Here is a 6,000-nt window from a genome sequence, read left to right as displayed (position 1 = left end):
TTCAGTCACATTGTGTTTTACACTGATGCACTCGTTTGTTGTGTGTCTTGCAAAATTTTTGAAATGCACTTCATGGACTCAAGGATCTGGAAGTATTGTTAGGAGTCATTTAGTCAATAGCAGCTTCTGCAGCCATCCACTCGCTGTCTCTCCTGCTCCTCGTTTCTCCATCTCAGAGCTGATTTTGTGCAGCTGCCCTCGACAGTCTGCCTCAGGCTGTTGTGCCCAACCTTTACCTCAATCCAGTCTCTTCTCTCTCTCCTTCTCTTGTTTTCTTACTCTACTGCCTCCTGATTACTATGTTGGGTGGAAAAGATGCCTCACGGGAAGTTGTCTCCTTGTCTTATTTCTTCCTCCTCCTCTTCCTCCTCTTCATGGTAACCCTCAGCTACAGATTTGACTCAGTGTCTTCACTGGCTGGCTGCAGGTAGGACTGCTTGTGTCAATCCTCCCTCTCCCCTTCAGCCTTTTGTACGAGCCTCAGGCATAGAGATGGTGTATCCCACAAGTTTTGACTTCAGCTGGTGGAAAAAAGGCTAATCTAACATCCATGTTACAGAAATGTGCTCTCGAACAACAAATAAGCATCTTTCATTTGCATGAAAAATGAACAAATTTCAGGTGAAAGCACAAAATGACCATTCACTGCACCTGCATGGCTCTGATAGGGTTGATGGATACTCATGACCCACTGATCACCAAGTGGCTTCATGTTTAAAGCCATAAAAAGTCATTTGAAATGGTGGCGACTCTGAACAGTCTGAGGTTAAACAGAAAAAGAAGAGATTAGAATCCAAAACCACCATGAACTGTTAATATTTTAGCAGCCCTGCTGAGACTTTGATCCAACGTGGGCTCTCAGTAAACATAACTCACATTATTGCGTATTATTGTAATCATGCGCAGCCACGACACGACAGGGGAGATATAACCTCATGGTGGGAGATAAGTGTGATTTATGCTTCATATCTTTAAACACATTACGGAGGCAACATAATGGACACATCGCAAACTTAATTGCACATTATGTGACACCAGGGGCATTTCCCACCTTATTAATATGTAAATATCCCATATGAAGTTAAAAGGAGCAATAGAACATGTTAGAGTAATGATGTCAAATTAGCAATGACATGATGAAGGGAATAAAGCCAGCAGACAAATACAGGAAAAGATAAATGATTTGTAACAGACATTACACTGCCAGCCTTCCTGCAGCTCAAATCCAACAAAATCCAGATGTCTGAAAAGAGGATTGGTTGGTATACAACTGATAGCTGATATGATTCTAAAATAACAAAAAAAAAAGAAAAAAAAAGAAAAATAGATCACCTTTTATCCCCACTAAATCAGCAATGGTTCAGACTTGGAAGTAAATGGTTTAAAAGATACTCAATAAAGTAGGATGCCTAATTTTTACTTTTCCACAGTTCAGTTAACTGAAAACATTACACAATCATTTATATTAACAGTCAAAATGAAATTTTGTTAGAATGTGAGCAGAAAAATTCTTCAATTCACGCATTGACATTAATGGGAAGAATGAAGAATGAAGAATGGGAAGTTTGCACAGCAACAGTAACTAAGCAGGGGCGGGACTTAGTGAACAGTCAACTGTAATAGGACGAATCATTATTAAACATGGGAGCAAATAATTGTTAATTGAATGCTATAGCTGCACCCCGTGCTTTTCCAGAGACCAGATGTTTAAATTTTCAGGCCTACATGTTTGCATTCTTGCATGGTTACTCAAAGTTTGCAACCAGAAGAGGCTCAGGCAGATATATTAGCTCCCTGAGATAACAGTGTTGTTTAGTTTACATTTCCATTAACAATTTAAGTGAAGTAATACTTTATCTTCAGGTAGCCTTCCTTGTCAACAAGAAATAAATACACCCTTGAAGAGTATCATTTTATGTGGAGAATTAGAGTTTGGGCTCATGGTCTAGATTCTAATTTCCAAGGCTTTTGAATCCTGTTGAGAAAACAAAGTAACAGGAGCCCGAGAAACGCAGACCATAATATAAAAGAATCATCAAGCTTTGTGGAGCCTTTCTTTCTTTTTTGGTAGATGTGTGTGTGGATCAAAACACCCTGTCAAGGTGACACACTGCAATTAAACAGCACCAGTCTGTCAGTGATGAGCTGTCAGACGTCACAGGTGTACAGGGCACCTGTAAGTATAATTACTACAGGCCTCCAGGATGGAGCAGACCCACGTCTCCCGGCGGCGATAGCAAGCTTCACTGGCAGATCAGCTATAAAGGAGACTTGTAACACACTGACAAATGGTTATACAGCAGTTGCCAAATTAACAATGACCCCTCCCCCTCTTTGCTGTCTAGTGAGGGTGATTATGTGCAAAGTCCTGTCGGGAAGTGTGCTTAATGTTCAAGATAATCTGTCTATTATGCGAGTTCAACATTAGGAAGGGAGCAAGCGAGTATCAATTAAATTTTCTTTTCGTGGCAAATGGGAAGCAGAATTTTTTTTGACAGTGATTCAAGCAGGCGAACCTAATATGGATCTTGAATGAGTAGCTATTACTTGAATATAACTGGAATCAGTTCAAATACTGTTACTCTGCAGCGGAAGCCCCTCTCTCTAAATTACTATGGTGGAACTAGATGGGCTTACTAATTGAGTCTCTGAGCATCTGAGGAAACTAATGGATGGATGAGGGGGTAGGGGGGGTCTGTTCATAAACAGTGTTTACTTAAAGCACCCCATTGCCTAATTAATATTAATAGCAGTGACTTCAGAAAGCTGATATTCTGCCATTGGTCAGTTTTGTATTATTTATGATTGAAATGAAAGCCTGGGAATGCAGCAGCAATGGAGGAGTGCTGCATAGCAAACGATGTTGCCTATGCCAGTTTACATAACCAACACTTGGGTAAACAGCAGATTAAGCACAGCACAAGGCGAGAGAAAAAAAAAAGAGAGCAAAAATGTTATGTCCACATTTTGAACATTGCAGACCCTTTTGATGCAGCTGGTCTTCATCTGCAAGTCCTTTTGAGCATGAAAGTGTGGCGCAGTGGAGACTCTCGCCTCCAGTGCAACGTGTGTAATGTTGATCTTAAGAAGTCGGGTCAAAGTAAGCACGGCGTAACTTGAGAGCGTCCTCGCCTTAATTAAAGACACCATCTGTTAAATTTTATTATTAAAGCTGTTTGAGTGAGCTTTAGCGCAACTGTGCAGGGCTTCCATTTTCTGCTCTATTTACAGGCAGCAGGGTGGCATGTCGACCAAGGAGATTGGGTTCAAGGTACCAGAGATTCTCTGTTGAGGTGTCTTTGAGCAAGACACAAAACCCCTGTGGGAATGTAGTTTGTTTACTTGATAAACTACTTTAAAAGATAACAAGTCAATTTATGAAAGTATTTTGCTAAAAGTCTTATATATAGTTCTTTTCCAAAACGGTCTTAACGTTGCAAAGGATTTTATCAACAAGACTTGTTTACCTTTGCCAGCAAGTGTGCTCCACAACTTAAATGTTCCTCTTGCAATCTGCATCAACTCCAAACTATTAGATTAACAAGCTCGACACACGCAAATGCACAAAATCACCATAAGACCACTGAAACATATACTGAATCAATCTTTATTTATATTAAATTAAAAATATACTTTTGACAGATTCATGTAACAAACATGAGGAACAGTATTTCTATGATATAAAGCTTTGGGTATGGTTTCAAATAACTTGAACAAGGGGGAAGTATGGAAATCTAAAGTAGGCGAGGAGGAAGAGCTATTGGGAACGCCTTCTCTCCAGCATATCTCCTCTAAAAGCATGCAAAACGAATCAGAAATGAACTGAAAACAGGTTGTACTGTGAAGGCCTTTCAGGACAAAGAGGAGGAGGAGCAGGAGGAGGAGGTCAGACTTGGCTCAGTAATATTTCCAGTAGAAAGTAAGCAGAGAAGGTAACAATGAACCCCAAACACAGGGTTGGTTGGCAGCACTGGTTTTAGTTTTCTGAGAGTAAGAAAGAGGGGAGAGATGAAAAGAGAAAAGAAGGCCTTGTTCACTTGTTCTGGGGTCTTCTCATTACTGGGTGATGAAATGAAATGTGGCAGGTATGGGTGAAGCAAAGCTTCTCCCTGTGCCCGTCACCCACCAAGACCACTTCTACAGCATTCACCTAAACTGAAACATTACATGAGGACAGTCACAAAGCTCTGGAAAAAGGGCCACTTAACAGAGTTTTCACATGAGAAAGGGTCAACGAGCACTTTTAAAATCAAACTCCCAGTAGTCAAAAGGTACACTTACATAAAGCAAATATGTACGGCTCTTTTTGTACAAGTTGTTATAAGCAGGAGAAAACAGCAGTAGGAGAGAAGACCATATAAATTCAAAGCATTGCCTCCTTATTTACAGATTCACCACGTCGGCCGTTTCGGTGCTTTATAAAAATATTATTCACATTTGTTGTTGAAGTTTGTTAGATACGTTTTGGAGGAAACCCCAAATATTCTGTACATTTATCTGATGATTTAAACAGAGAAAATGAACGGCCTCCAATTCATAAGCAATGATTTGTGCAATTAGGATGCGAGCAACTAAAAATTGCATCTAGAATGATAAACGCGTCCAATAATGTACAATGGGGAGTATTAGGGAGAAACATCCTCGAAGAGAAACATCTCTGATAATACGGAAAAAATCCTCAATATTAAAAGAATATATAGGGTCATGTTGAAAAAAATTCAATGAAAAATCCTAGAAATAAGGATTCCCAGGTTGTGCTACTGAATTCTTTTTTTCACTCCTTGGACATAAATCTGAATATAATATAGTCATAAATGAAGAGATACAACAGTGGAGGGCAGTAAAATACTACAGGTACCATGCAAAGTGATATTGTACTATACATTAGACTCTAACACAGCCTATATGGTGGGTAAGTGCTGAGGATGAAATATTGAAAGATTCACTTCAGTACAACATGGCTACATGCCTCTGCGACTTGGCTTAGAGGAAACAAACAAAAAAAAAGTTATCAGTCTTAAACACCAGTCGCCATGGCCAGTGTTTAGGGCTGAGACAGATAGCAGCAGGTAACACAAGCCAATGCAACGGCAAAATATGGCTGAAACAAGAACACCAATCATAGAGAGAGAGAGAGAGAGAGAGAGAGAGAGAGAGAGAGAGAGAGAGAAAAGATTGCTTCCCTAGCAGGAAAACTAATTGTGGTACTTCAAAAAATCGACAGAGGCCTTTGGACAACAAAAACAAGACCTAATGAACTTGTACCTACAGGTTTTCAGAAATGTTTTTCTTCCACTTCCCAATGAACTCATGAGAAGATTCGACAAAAAGAAGAGGCCTGTTGAGTGCCTTGGATACTCTCAAGTGTTCTCAAGAACATGGAACAAGGCCGGTCGTCTCATCAGCGTTCCAGTCTAATCTACTCTTGATTCGAACACATATTTTGCCTGGGTCTGCAGTGTAATTTAGGTCAAGCAAGAGAGAAACCAATACATGTTTTTCTTTTCACCGCCATCGTGATGTTCTTGTTTTTTTCCTTCTTGAAACCCAGTTTTGGCAGACGCTTCCATCGCTCTGTATAAACAAGCTCAAACGCTATAAATATTTCACATTGATATTAAATGCCGTCTCTATTTCATTGAATTAGAGCTCCAAAAGGGACTACAAAATACTCCTTCATCAAATAATCATGATATCATCAAAGCAGCATTATAAATACTGTCTGAAGCAAACAACAGAAAAAATAAATACTTGGAAACAAGGACATTCTTGAAGCTGGTCAGTACCACCTAATTTATGTGTTATTCATGAACTCCTGGTCACAGTACCATCCCTGGACTTTTGCTAAAGCGTTTGCTTTTTGAAGGGGGAAACGACCATATAAACAAGTTGAATATTTCAGTAACGAAGGGTAGAAATCCTTTCTTTCTACCCACAAGTTTGATCAAAGTGCTCCATCGGGAGGACAAACATATATAGCTTAGTCTGACAAACACTTAC

The sequence above is a fragment of the Scatophagus argus genome, chromosome 24, assembly GCF_020382885.2.
Source record: "Scatophagus argus isolate fScaArg1 chromosome 24, fScaArg1.pri, whole genome shotgun sequence".
In the NCBI taxonomy this organism is placed as follows: Eukaryota; Metazoa; Chordata; class Actinopteri; family Scatophagidae; genus Scatophagus; species Scatophagus argus.
The sequence above is the reverse complement of the archived record's forward strand: the minus strand, read 5'-3'. Positions refer to the sequence as shown.